The sequence below is a fragment of the Mytilus californianus genome, unplaced genomic scaffold (genome assembly GCF_021869535.1).
Source record: "Mytilus californianus isolate M0D057914Y unplaced genomic scaffold, xbMytCali1.0.p SCAF_14, whole genome shotgun sequence".
Taxonomy (NCBI): Eukaryota; Metazoa; Mollusca; class Bivalvia; order Mytilida; family Mytilidae; genus Mytilus; species Mytilus californianus.
The window spans coordinates 4,369,811-4,385,520 of NW_026262626.1; the positions used below are offsets into that span (position 1 = coordinate 4,369,811).

General features: G+C 32.0%; 1 long non-coding RNA gene across 1 annotated transcript; it reads right to left on the bottom strand.

Moving 5' to 3' along the window:
- Positions 1-4,051: 4,051 nt before the first annotated feature.
- LOC127724063 (uncharacterized) lies at positions 4,052-5,331 on the bottom strand. The gene is made up of 3 exons (XR_007992313.1): positions 5,132-5,331; positions 4,958-5,029; positions 4,052-4,498 (listed from the first exon to the last, which is right to left on the bottom strand). It is a non-coding gene; the product is annotated as an uncharacterized LOC127724063 (long non-coding RNA).
- Positions 5,332-15,710: the final 10,379 nt, after the last annotated feature.

A 15,710-nucleotide genomic window follows, 5' to 3' on the forward strand; every position in this document is an offset into this window, starting at 1 on the left:
CTTAGTTTTTGTTGCTACTGTTGTATTTGAACTGCCAACACTCCAATGAGATATGCATTTTACTAAGATCAGAAGGGTATGAGAATTACAAATTAATTGACTGTTAATAATGTCATTTACGTAAGCCAAAATTAGATATATGTCAGCTACAGGCTACTATTTCCCTCAGGCAATTATTACCTTAGGTTGATTTGGCTATTCTTGTATGTCCCTTTTTGTCATGTAGCTCCACATGTATTCAAGTAATTGATTTACATTTTTTGTTTTGTTCGAGCGTTCCTTTTGAAGGTAAATTCCAAATTATCCAAGTGTTATTTTCATTATATAGACCTTATCATACAGAAATATTCAAAAGGGGGTATGATAAGATCACTTTTATGACCTTTGAATTCGAAACTCAAAAAAATTATTTCAGAATTTATTCCAATATGTTTGTTCAGAAAAATCCCTCACAGAAAGTATTCCCATATATCTAACTGACAAGATTATGTACATGAATCAAGTTATCACCTGTTTTCCAACAAGATTTATAGAATATTCACATTATTTGAAGTATTGTCAAAAATAGCTTCACGTCTGTCATGCAGTTTTGATGTTTTTATTCCATGCTTTCCAATCATAGACAAAGTTCTTTTCAGTCAGAGTATGTTTAATGATAACACACTAGATGCATCGCCAATTCGACGGAATGTCTATCTCAAATGTTTATTAATTTGACCAGGTGTGATGTAAAGGTTGATCTTTGTTATTCAACAAACTACATAAATAAACAACTTCAATAGGTGTAAATGATAAATAGTCTTTGATATAAGATCATTGAAAATAAACACAGGAAATAAATGAATTTTGAGAGCTAATTATTAAAGGTTATTTCTAATCTGCTTTAAAGAATTAGTGTGATTACATTTCTCATTTGACCTCATGAAAATTGGCATCAACTGACTGAAAGGTATATACAGACTCTTGACAACATTCACTCTATTACCACAACAGTTTTTACTTAAAGCATATAAGATATACTTCAGCCAGTTGAAATTGACTTTGACAATTCACACAGCAACCCTTCACTAAATAACGAACGCCGTTAGATAATAATAACCATGCTGTTACAGGTTGCACATCAACACTCTTTTAAAGATGTTTTCATATGTGATATTTCAAATACTATTAGCTAGGCTGGTGATAACCTAGGGGACGAAACGTCCACTAGCACTGGCATCGACCCAATGGTTGTAACTCATCAAAGAGCCCAGCCTTGTAATTTGGCGTGTTTTGGAAGGCCAAATCAAATACGAAATTGAAAGGCATTGAAACCCAAAATTTCCGAAAACTTGTGCCAAATAAGGCTACGGCTATCTAAGGATAATACGGATTTAAGATTTTAAAACATAGTTATTAGCAATTTGCCTGCTAATTTTAAAATTTTCTGCTACCTTTATTTTATATGAATATATAGCGACGATATGTTGTTTAAATGAAATGAGGAACTTTATACAGGACCATCTTAATCAGTCAAAGAAAAAGATAAAACTTTTATTTCCGACAAGATCAAACAAAAATTTTCATCAGCTGTATTTTCTCAATATACTTCACTTGATCAAAACAATAACAGGTCTTTGTAAGGGTAGCTTCAGATAAGAAGAAAATAATTCATTTTCCTTAGTGTTCAATGGGTACCCATTTTGCATCACGAAACAGCTTATGTTTGAGTACAGAATTGGAAATCTTTACAGGGGAATTCTAAATCCTCATTCCTATAAGTTAACACTTCCTCATTGATGACACCATAACATGCGTCTATTTTATGGATTAGATGCCGATTTTATGCAGTGTTCCATCCTCATAACCTCTGTAGAAGCATCTTACACAGCAAACAACAACAAAACAATTTAAGAGACGCTTTCTTATAGTTTTTACTTTATCTCACCACATATGAAACTCGTCCACATACTTTCCCAATCCAAGATATACCGAGAGTTGATACAAAACAAAACAAATCCTGATATTTTACGAAATATAAATATACATCGTGGTTTGTTGTCATGGTAACCTGTCAAATGTGGAATTTGTTTTTCAAACATCTTTAACCTTCGTGATGTTAAGGCAATTTTAAGGTTATGCGTGGTACCCTTTTAACCTATCTTTAAATTTTAGGACAGATATGGAATTTCTAGATAAAATGTGTGTTTTTATGCATTTAGCCCTTAAGGATGTTCGCTTCTATTTTCAGAATAACAAGCTTTTAAAAGACTGCTATAAATTGATAGAACATTAATAACAGAACTAAAAAAATCAACAACAAAAAATGCAAGGTCCATGTCCTTGTTTTTGTGATATAAGCCATTAAAAATTTGGCTGGGAATTATTCTCTTTAGATTTTTACTACATTTACCGTTGGTACCTTTTTTTCTTTCAAAATTTATGAAAAAATAATCAAAATGGCTTTTTAAACGATATTTGATAAAATAATGAAAAGAGAAGTAGGGGCTAGCCGGCATAATTTTTCTTGGCGCACATGGATACAAGTAGAGTATTTCGAATATCTGACAAAAATTCAATATATGAGTAGCGAACACCCTTAACCAGTAATCAGTAAACTACTCGTGTATAACAGGTATGTTGGAGTTTTTCCTCCCATTTTAATGTGTGTTTTACTTCGTCCATAAGCATACTACCTTATATGTCCGATTATGGTTAATTTACAAAGTATGTCGAAAAATTGTGTATTTTGTGAAAAGTTAAGTAAAAAAATAACAGTTTGAGACAAATGAATAAAGAAGATAGTGGGGTGAGTTCAATGTGATGGAAACTTAACAGCACAAAAACTCCAAAGAATAGACGACTTAATTAATGTTTTATGAAATAGTAAGACATCATCTAAAGCCTTCTTATGTATTTGAAAAATTATGTTTATAACACATAAAGGGGAAGAATATACCAAGGGGCAAAAAAAACCATAAATCTTAGAAAATGAGACAAATCCATGGCCAAAGAAAAACAACGAAAATACAGTAGATAACAACAGGTCACAGAATGCTGTATAGAAAACCAAATCAAACCCACCATAAACCGAGGATGAACTCGGGTGCTCTGGAATAGTAAAGCAGTTACTGCTTAAATCGTGACACGTGTCATGTTGCTCCTGTTAAAAGAGTGGCTGTGTTTATATCCGCTGATTAAGCATAACAAATTCATAACATTCGGTCATTCAAAGTCTTTAAACCGAAAACCTGACCAATGTAACATTTTGAAATGAAAACACGGCTTTCCAGGACAAAGGATAGACAAGACCGTTACCGGTAGAAACAATATATATATTGAAGAATAAGTTAGCACAGAATACAACATGCCCTGAAAGCTAAAGCAAAAACAGTATGAACCTCTTTAAAACAAAATTGAGGGTGAGCTTAGTTGTTCCGAAAGGGTTGACATGTTATGCTCTACTAGTGGCACCCATCGTGTTGCTCATGGCAAATTGAAATTTGGTAATAAATCGAATTCGGTGTCACAAATCCAGGAAATGAAGACGGGATTATGGTAACGATAAGTGGACCCTATCCGTGGTCATCTGTGACATAGATATTCTGTAACGGTCAAGAAAATCATGATGGCTTCTCTAAAACCTTTGAAGGGATGACTTCAAAGTTACCATTAAGAACTATCGGTTCAATAGCTTCTTTGTAAGCAGCAATCATCTATCAAGAAAATCAAACTTTACAATGTCGGATCAACTGGGGGATATATACTCCACATGTGTTGCTGGAATGTTTCTACATAGAAATGTAAAGTTCACAATGGGAAGTTTGAAATCATCTCTTTTGTCATATAAAGTTCAGATGTCGACCGAACAAATTTGTCAATTTCTAGCTGTAAGTCAAGATATGGTTTCGTCATCGATGGGATGATATGATCAACACATAGTCACTAAACTTTGAATTGTTTAGTGAGAGGACATAGAAAATATTCATACGACAGATTTTTTTTAGATCATTTTCATATTTTATTTGCATTATTACATTTACTTGGAGCAGACAACACATGTAAGTTCTCTACCACCAACATATGGTGGACATTTTAAATTACCACAAACAGCTTCTGCTGGGTAAACGATGGATTTATCATGATCAGCGTTGCTACCTGGAACGGACTCTAACTTCTCGTCTACGCATATGTATTCCGACGTTGTACGGATTTTAATTGCTCATTGCCGACATCAAATAACCCGAAAATTCTTTATGCCAGCTTTCATGACATGTTAGTTTTCCTGGAACCATCAGAACAGTAGATTTAGCTGTTAAACACATAGCACATGGCATGTCTTGATTGTGAAAACTCTTTGGATAAGGTTTATGATTTAATACTTCATATTCAACGCCAAATATACGACCTGATCCTTGATTCGCTCCGCTTGTATATTCTTTCCAATCCGGAGTCTTTGGTAGGCACAGGAAATTTGAACCTGACCCTGCAATTCTATAATCATTACCGGCAGCATAACCTGCAAAAAATTATACCAATACAAGATTATAGTAGAAGTAAAAATAAATGGAACAAAATGTAATTAGTACAACTTATTTGATACCGAAATAGATTTTATATATAATACTTCATGTAATATATATAAGAATTAGTGCATTTGTTATCGATTATTATTATTATTATTATTATTATAATTATTTTTATTTTTATTATTATTTTTATTTATTATTATTATTATTATTATTATTATTATTATTATTATTATTATTATTTTCATTATCATTATTATTATTATTATTATTATTAAATGAAATAAAACAAAAATGCAGAAACTGCCTGTTCTTAAATTATTGAATTAATCTCGTTATCCTAGTGGTGAATATATAAATGAAAGAACTACAAGTATTATGATCATAGAAGAAAAACAATATAATTTGTGAAATATGTGTTTTCAATTAACTTAAAAAAATAAAATTACCATCATAAACCAGTGTTGCTTCCTGTGGGCAACTGGACTTTCCCCATCTGATATACGTTTCAGCTTGATGTCCTGAGAAGATCATTTTAGAGTATAATTAACATTATTTTTAGATTGAGAGCGACCACAACCATATTAGTATGTATTCTTCACTTTGTTTTAAAACTATCTTACCGCTATTCTCGGGTGTTTGAACATGCAAAGACTTCAGTTCCACCAAGTTCCTTTCAATCTGGTTGATTAAATGATATTTTAAAGAACAAGGTTTTTCAGACTTGCCATAACAATTTGTATTGAACATGTGGAAAACCAGTACGGTTAGAAACATATTTGACAACTTTCAGTGTATCTCTGAAAGGTGAAGTCTAGCACTGTTTCTGGCCATGGCCATATATAATTCAAAATATACAAATACCAATAATCGATGTATCAAATTTCAGAAGTTGAAACATGAAACAATAATTACATTTTGACATGAGAGTTCCTGCTAAATTGCATAAAGGTTTTTCTACGAAGAAATGTGTGATTCCTGAAATAAATCAGCTGGTGAAGTGTGTGTGCCTTCCTATTGTTTATGAGTGGTCATTGTTGAAGGTAAATTCAGAAAAGCGTTTCAGGCGTATGACATTTATACATTGTTTATTTCATTTTCTAGTACTTTGTCGATACCGCTGGTGGACTGTTAGCCGCCGAGGATACCATAAGCCCTGTAGTCAGTGCTTCGCCACTTATAACTTAAAATTTCCGTTGATAAATTTATAAATTTTTAAGAGTCAAAGGTTCCATCTCTCTCAGGCAAAGTTGACCTTAGATGACTTAGGCTGTTCTTTTTATGACTCCGAAGTTTATGTTATATAGCTCCTGTACTAATTATACATCCTTGACTTTCATTGTTTTGGCTTTGAATGTTCCAAGTTTAGGTAAATCCAGAAAAGCTATTCGAACACACCAAATAAAAAGTGTTTATTTCAATTACTATGTTATGATTTCCAGTATAGGTCGCAGTGGCTACAGGTACATGTATTTAACTCGCATTATCTAATATTTTGAATGAAATAAAGGTAGTCATTTAGTTCGATTCAAACAATTGTAGTAAGGAGAATGCGGCTGGGGATTTTTTTTTATGACTATTGCTATTGAAATTGATAAAAACAAATAACCTGTATTTCTCTCCATGTTGTACATTTATCAATTCTGTGCGTTAATTGTTTATCTATGTAATATGCACGTACATGTAAACTGTCATAAAAATGTATGCATTGTACCAACAAGAGTGCATTTGCTTTGAAGTTGCCAAACGTTGACAAATTCAAAGTAATACAAATGCATAGACAGGAATATTGTACATTCTTTGAAGTTTGAAGAAAAGAGAATTTTTAATTTATATACTGAAAAAAACGTTTCCAAAATATGTTTCAATGCATCATATATTTTATTAAAAACGGCAATTTACTAGTTTCAATGGTTTACAAGTGTTTAATCCCGGTATATTCAACAGTATAGTATATCGTGATATACAAAACAATGCCAATCAGGTGATCTTTACCAAACGTATCTATTTTATCGGGGTAATCCATTTAACCCCTCTTTGTTAAAGTACGACGTTCCTCTTATCTTCTTCTTTCATGTTTGTGATCAGAAATGTTCATTTCCCTTATCTTGGGTAATTAGTAGTAAACTGTCAAGAGTTCGTCAGATAACTACGTAGTAATTTGTAGCTAGCTCGCGCGACCACTTTTGATGGTAGTCTGTTAAGCTTATAGTATTACCACAATTACAAAACAACACGCACAAATGATTTATTAAGACTAAAGTGTTCATAACTTAGTAATGATCTATCATCAGGTGGTTTGCGGTTCGAGAAATGTATTTGAAAAATTTGGAATAAATATAAAATTAAGATTATAATAACATCACTGTGTTGTCGTCGAAACATAAGCAATTAATACTATACAAACAATGTTCATTTTCTCATGCTTTGGGTCCTTGGTTGATACAAAGACATATTACATTAAAATGTAAACAGTATAAGCACCAAATATATTTGAAGTGGGGATACAGTTGTTATATATTACACGCGTTTTATAAACATATCATTCCATTTTCATAAGACAAATTTAACTGTGGTGTATTTAGATAGCTCTTACTGACACCACCATCATTGGAATTTACGATAACACGTGTTATAAATACCAAAACAATTTGTAGGACAACAAATGTGTAGATCTTTATGTTACTCACATCAGAACAAGACATGATCTGTGTTTGTACTTCAATTCTCTTCAATTTTCTACCTTTACCGTATCAATCATTGTTTTCTGCTTTTCTTAAATCTTTCGTATTACATACAACTCATTTATTTTCGTTAAGATATTAATTTAGCATTTTTAATGATCATCTAATCTAAAAATATTTCTTTCAAAATTTAAAAAATTAGCTTTCATTAAAATTTTCTTTGTGAAACTATAGTCATTTTTCACAAAAAGCGAATTCCGAATCTCTCAAATATGGTCAAATACCAGGTTATCAAATTACAATTTTCTTTTTTTAATATTCACCCGTATACATTTACTTCTAACCTTTTAATTTTCTAGTCATGAGTTTTAAATATTAATTTTCGAGCATAAATACATTTTCAGATCTCTCAAATGGGGCAAAATTTGTTTGGTTATTTACTAATGAAAATATGTCTGTCCTGAAATATTTAGGGAATTATAACGATTTTATATTTCTGGTTCTGTCTGAAATAAAATGTACATGATTCATATAAGATAAAGAAATATATGTAGGTTTATAATTATATGTACATTTAAAATTTCATTTCAATGTGAAAATGTTTTACAAAATCATAGTGTAGCGTGTTGTGTTTGTAAATGTCATGCTGCCAATATGAAATTCTTATTCTGATAATTGCGAACCAGCATTTTTATTTAGTTATCTCTAAAATTAGTATAAAATAAATGAGGCATCGGCTTATTAACAATCCTTACATCAAAAGCCTAGATGTCACTGACTATCAGCAAGGGTAGGTTTCAACTTTATGATTAAAAATAAACAGATTTTAGGTGTACGAATGCAGGGGCGATCTGCATTTGCTCCAATTTAAAAAAAAAATGTAGAATTTCATTTGCTTACATATTTCTACCTGCACTTTTATATACTAGTACTTAATTTTTGGAAATTACATCTTTTGACCTAAAAGAAATTACCCCAATTCTCTATATCGCCCTTTTCGGGATTAACAGTGTTTTGGTTCTATATTCGCGTCTTATCTATTAGATTGTGTACTAAATGCAATGAATTTGAATTTGAATTTGCTTCTTTGTTCGGTTGACCACGAAACCAATATTACTATAATGAAAGAGCATCTTTCTCTGTAATTAGCTAGTCAAAGCATGGGACAGGTATCCAAAGGATGTCTGTATAATCTGTTAAAAAATAACAAAGTTTAACTGTTAACCAACACAAATTATATATACAAACAGAAAATATAAAGCTGCATGTAATTTACAATTTTGGGAAATAAGTGATGTTCGTCATGAAAATGCCTCTGGAGTATCGATTTATCAAAATCCGATAGCAAGAGGACAAATGTATTATATTTTCAAATAGTTCAATCCTAGATTCCTTATTAACTGTATAAATTTATGAGAACCTTATTATTAAGTATAAAAATAACGACTATTCTCCAAAGACCAAAAGACGAGGATGTAAACAATGCATTCTCTTTAATAATGAAGGTCTGTTTTTTTTTATTATTCTATTTATTTGTTTATATACATATATTTGTTTGATTTAATTTTATTTGCTTGGTTTATTGTTGTTTTTGTTTTATTAATTTGATTTTTTAGTTTCTTCTAGTAATCGTTTTTCCATAATTTTTTTCTTAGGGAACGACCATTTAACAAAATTTCTTTTTCCATTCTCCGTGATCAAAATATGTCTTACTTCAAAGTTGGGAATAAGAATTTATTTTTAGAAAATAACCATACACCCTCCCCCTTAAGAGTTAAATGGTCATTCCCTTAAAAACAGCATTTTTTTATAATAGTTTGCAAATGTGGTATTATAGAAAATCCTACAGATGTTAAAGTTCTGACGTTATTGTATTTTCGACTGTCAGTTACCATACAGGTGTTACTTTGATCTCTAACTTACACCGATGCGTGCAGTTAATATCAAAGGATGTGACTGTTCAAGATCTTTATCTCGATTGAAGGGATCAAAAATGACATAAATTGCAATTAAAATATTCAAGTTAATCTTTGAAAGAGGAAAGTCAAGAAGGTTTAAGCAGATTTAGTAAAACTTTAAATATTTATTAATTAATAATGTCAATACAAATATTTACTTAGCTTTACTTAAAATAATTTTGACGCCTAGTTTGTAGAGTTTTCCACAGTATTAAGTTTTATTTCTGTGGTATTAAATATTTTGAGTGTTCTTCACATTAAAACGTACCTTTATAAGCAAGACACTTTTATTTAATCTTTTTCATCTTTTGAAAATTTTAATTTCAATTTTCTTCAAAACTGAAAAGAAAAAGCAAATCTTAAGTGGTTGGCCTTTCATCTTCTAAAACACAAGCCCTGATCTATAAGAGCGGAGCTAGTCACACTTCGTTACTGTCTTTGATCATAGATCAATTTAGGAGACCACGACTTTTAAAACTGAAAACAGAACGTGTTTGACGTTTAAGTTAAATGTCCCCTGGTCATACGAACCTAATTTTAACCAGACAAATTAGACATTGTCGCCGTACACTTTTTTTCAATAACAAACTTCAAATGCAAAAAATAAATCCATGCCAGCTTATTTGAAAACACAATACTTCTATCAAAGCGGCCTCGGGATTTTGTCTACTCATAATGCAAATTAAAGAAAATTAAGAAAAAAAACAAATTGGTCAATAGCAACAGACTCATACATTGAAACAGTCAATCTCTATATTTCAGATAGCTGTTAAATAAAACATTTCGATTTTACGCTGAACTCCTCAAAATAGCGAAACGTTCTCTTTATCAAATAAAGCATAAAAAGACAACAGGAATTACCAAAAACATTGGACAGTACAATAGACCATACCACTCACCCATTAACACCGACACCTGAAAAAAAAACGCACGAAGACAAACAACAACGAACAACCGGACATGTCTGTTTTGTCGCATGACACGCTTGTTGTACCGAACATACTAAGAAATATAATAACAGCTTTCAAAATAAAGTATTTTCCGTTAAGATTTATTCACGTTTGGAAGAGACGTTAAAAGTTGCATCTCACATTAGAATATTTTCAGTTCTTTTTATTTTCATTAAATGTAGAGTTTAATTTTAATTTCTAAACCCGAGTGTGCATGAAATATTTGCCAATGGACAATAATCCAAACACAATTAATCAGTTTTCAAATTCATTCCCAAATAAAAACAAATATGGTTGTTGACTAAAGGGTGATAACTCTGATAGATTTGCTAAAACAGTGGTAAGCTTTCTCACACAAATGTAGTATAGTCGTCACAGATTTTCAAATGAATATAAATAAAAAAAAAAAAAAAAAACAGTAGATGGCCATGAGCACAAGTTATGATATTCGTATGAAAAAATGAGATGGAAATGGGGAATGTGTCAATTAGACAACAACCTGACCAAACAGCAGAAAACAGCCGACGGCCACCAATGGGTCTTCAACACAGCGAGAAAATCCAAAAAACAAAATGTGTACAAGTTCAATGAAAATGGGCGTCACACTAAACTTCAAAACATATCAATGAACCAAACTTTAAAAATTCGTAAGGGTTCCGCGGAACCCAGTGTCTCGCCTACTTTTGCTATTAGTCGCAGGCTCAACAAAAATGGGGAAATAATTATTAAACATTTTCCTCTAGATACTATCTTTTGAATGTAAGAAGCTTCTGTTCAAGTTTGGTAAGAATCCAGGATGGTTTATTAATCTAATAGTTTATTAATCAAATAAATGTTTCAAAAACTTTAACTGCAGACTGTATGTAATGTTAGCTGGAAGAAAAACTAAGTCCATTTATAAGTAACATACGGAAAAACAGGAATTTTTTTTTTTACAAAATTTCCTTCTTGATACTAGCTTTTGATCATAAACAAGCTTTTGTCCAAATTTGGTACAAATCTAGGATAGTTTAAGAAAGTCTAACCACAGAGTGAATGTAATGTTAACTGGCAGAAAAACTAAGTCCATTTATAAGTAAAATACGGATAAACAGGATTTTTTTTTAACAAAATATACTTTTGAATACTATCTTTTGATCATAAACAAGCTTCTGTCCAAGTATGGTACAAATCCAGGATAGTTTAAGAAAGTTATTAAAATTTGAAAAACTTTAACCACAGAGTGAATGTTATGTTAACTGGCAGAAAAACTAAGTCCATTTATGAGTAAAATTGGATAAACAGGATTTTTTTTTACAAAATTTACTTCTGGTTACTAACTTATGATTATAAACAAGCTTCTGTCCAAGGTTGGTACAAATCCAGGATAGTTTAAGAAAGTTATCAAAATTTGAAAAAATTTAACTACAGACTGAATGTAATGTTAACTGGCAGAAAAACTAAGTCCATTTATGAGTAAAATACGGATAAACAGGATTTGTTTTTAACAAAATTTACTTCTGGATACTATCTTATGATCATAAACAAGCTTCTGTACAAGTTTGGTAGAAATCCAGGATAGTTTAAGAAAGTTATTAAAATTTCAAAAACTTTAACCACAGAGTGAATATTGGTGGACGCCGCCGCAGACGACGACGACGGAATGTAGGATCGCTATGTCTCGCTTTTGCGACAAATGTCGCAGGCTCGACAAAAATGACCCTGCAAAACAACTGATATATGTGACGGTTAAAGCCCCATAACTCTGGAAATTCATTTCGTACAAAAAAATCGAAATCAAAAGTTTGAGGCAATTGACCCAAACTTATTTTAGCTAGTGTGCGACTTTTTTTGTTTGCCTTTAATAAGACATTTATAGTCCCATAACTCTGGGATGATAAATCGGTAAATTCAAGTAAATTCATCAGAGAATATTCGAGTTATTACGCGACAATCCATTGAAAAATTATTACAAACTTAGGGCCAATTGAAACTGAATATAGTTATAGTAACTTTCAAATTCAAGAGATACATTTGATCAACATAGCCACACTTGTCAGTGAGAAGACATTATCTATATAGAAAAACTTGAATTTATTGTAAATAAAATTGAGAATGGAAACGGGGAATGTGTCAAAGAGACAACAACCCGACCAAAGAGCAGAAAACAGTCCAAGGCCACCAATGGGTCTTCAACACAGCTAGAAAACATGTATGATGGTAGCTTATTTTCATTCGGTCATTTTCATTCTTCTTTCGAAGTCTGCCTCATATACAGTTGGTGAAAGGAGGAGCATACTTGGTTCCAATAGGCATTGTGACTTCTGTTAAAAATGACTCCATGTTGTCTTTTAAAAAGAAAAGCCGATGATCGTGATGCTAAGCTCAGACAATCGTATTCGAATCTGAGTGGTTTTCACAAAGTATAATTTGCCCATTTCCTAAAACAGGATATACTTTACGAAAAAAAAATGTTTGAACTAACTGTTCATGCTTAGACCGGTAAATACGTGTGTAAAGGATTGAGAAGTCAAATCTTGCATGTATACTGCTGTACAAGCAGAGGGCTTAAATTATATTAAATACACTCAACAGACCCCTGCATCATACCGCTCACAGTAAGCAGCCCCACAGTAGCTTTGAAGCTCTAGATTTTTAATTGCTCATAGAATAAATGACCTAGAAATATAACGGTAGGACACATAAGAAATAATTGTATCCAGTAGAGTGAAGGAGGATTCAGTTCTTCATCTTTAGGGAGCTACCATTTGATTTTTAGGGGGGGGGGGGCTAGGATGAAATTTGAAAAAAATAGGCAGGACAGGAGTTTTGAGTAAAAAAAAAAGGCAGGATGAGACACTTTGCAAAAAAAAAGGCAGGATGACAATTTATGTAAAAAAAAGTCAGGATAAACTAAAACAAGAGGCTCTCAAGAGCCTAAATCGCTCACCTGTATTTCAGAGGAGAAGATTTTTAAATGTTACCAAACTTGATGAACAAATTGTGTAACATTGTCTTTAAAGGGCAATAACTCCTTAAGGGGTCAATTGACAATTTTGGTCATTTAACTTTTTTGTAGATCTTACTTTGCTAAACATTATTGCTGCTTACAGTTTATATATATCTATAATAATATTCAAAATAATAACAAAATTCTGCAAAATTTTGTTAAAACTACCAATTCGGTGGCAGTAACCCAACAATGGGTTGTTCGATTCGTCTGATAATTTCAGGGCCGATAGATCTTGACCAATTAAACAATTTTACCCCATGTCACATTTGCTCTATAAGATTTAGTTTTTGAGATATAAGCCAAAAACTGCATTTGACCCTTATGTTCTATTTTTAGCCATGGCGGCCATGTTTGTCGATGGATACAAACTTCGGATACAATTTATAAACAAGATACCATAAGGAACATTTAGTTAAAGTTTGAAGGTAATTGGCCCAGTAGTTTCAGAGGAGAAGATTTTTAAATGTTAGCAAACTTGATGAACAAATTGTGTAAAATTGTCTTTAAAGGGCAATAACTCCTTAAGAGGTCAATTGACAATTATGGTCATATTAACTTTTTTGTAGATCTTACTTTGCTGAACATTATTGCTGCTTACAGTTTATATATATCTCTAATAATATTCAAAATTATAACAAAAAACTGCAAAATTTTGTTAAAACTACCAATTCGGTGGCAGCAACCCAACAATGGGTTGTTTGATTCGTCTGAAAATTTCAGAGCTGATAGATCTTGACCAATTGAACAATTTTACCCCCTGTCAGATTTGCTCTAAAAGCTCTAGTTTTTGAGATATAAGCCAAAAACTGCATTTGACCCCTATGTTCTATTTTTAGCCACGGCGGCCATGTTTGTCGATGGATCAAAACTTCGGATACAATTTATAAACTAGATACCCTAAGGAACATTTAGTTAAAGTTTGAAGGTAATTGGCCCAGTAGTTTCAGAGGAGAAGATTTTTGAAATAGTTTACGACGACAGACGACGGACGCCAAGTGTTGGCATAAGCTCACATGGGGCCCTTTGGGCCCCGGTGAGTTAAAAAAAAGGCAGGACCGAATAGAGTGAAAAATAAAAGGCAGGACAGAGATTACGACTAAAAAAAATGCAGGACAAAATTTTTCATCCTAGCCCCACCCCCATAAAAATCAAATGGCAGCTCCCTTCTTTGAAATTTCAAAGGATACAAAACAGACCTATAATTGTATAGTATTTCCTCTTGATTCGTAAGTCAATAAGCGTGAATAGATTACACGTTGGGCTGCCAAGTGAATTGTCCATACATAGTTGTCTTATCAAGCAGTTGATATAATGCGAATTATACATATACACGATATCATTTGAGGTTTAACCTTTGTATATTTGTCGTGTACAAATTGCGATTTTGTACATGTTATAACTTGAACAATGCAAAAATACAAGTTACAACATGTACAAAATTACCTCGTACATTTTATACATGTACGAAATATTGCTTAAAAATGGTTTTAACTTGTACAGAATTTGAAAATAAAGCTGAATATATATTTGAAATTTATTAAATAATAAAGAACAATAATCAAAAGCAAAAGAAAAGTGCATTATTTACAGCTTGCATAAAATACTACATTTTCATCATTTTAGAAACCAGTTTTGTTTACTTGTAGCTACAAGACAGAGACATGTGGCACCTAGAGTTGCACAAAACTTCCATTCTTCTACATTTACACCTACCAGATTTACGATTTTCTTTCTTACATTGACAATGCACAAGACCTTGCCCTTCACTCAATAATATCGACATATATACAAGCACGTTTAATGAAGGTTTGACAGGTGTCTAGCAACATTTGGGTATTTGAATCAATATTTATTTTATGATCTAATTTGAAAATGTACCAAAAATATTCAATTCATTATTGAATAGAGCAAAAAGGCACTTAGTTATCAGGACCTGGTAATCAAATCATTATTTCCTCTATGACCAAACTTTAAATAAGCACAATAAATAGCAGCTTGGCATTTAAGGGCGGAATCAACTTGCAACAATAGCATGGCAACTGCTGCTACAGAATTTATTGAAAATCCAAAGCATACATGTGGTTAACCCTGCCACATCCTGTTTGTGCCTGTCCCAAGTCAGGAGCCTGTAATTCAGTGATTAAAATTGAGAATGGAAATGGGGAATGTGTCAAAGAGACAACAACCCGATCAAAGAGCAGAAAACAGCTGAAGGTCACCATTGTCGTTTGCTGCTGTATATCATATTTATTTACTACTGAATGGCATATATACATAATACTTAATCTGTTATGATTGATTGTGGCTTGATAAACGTGTCAACAATTACAATGAATGATGATTGATTTCCTTATAAAAATAAAGATTGTGCAATGGCGGTCATCTTGTTTCTTGATAAATGGATGCTTAATTTCCAGTGGCAAATATTACATGTATATTCAGGATAACATTTTATTGAGATATGAATATATCCTGGTTTGTAAAAGTCTCACACGCTGAGTCAGATTCTTGAGCGTGCTAGCTCACAAGGTGTGCCATTAGACATATTACTCTACACCTAGGATTAAATTGTCAAAATTTTTACCTTTCCCTTTCTGAAGATTTCTATGAAAGATCTG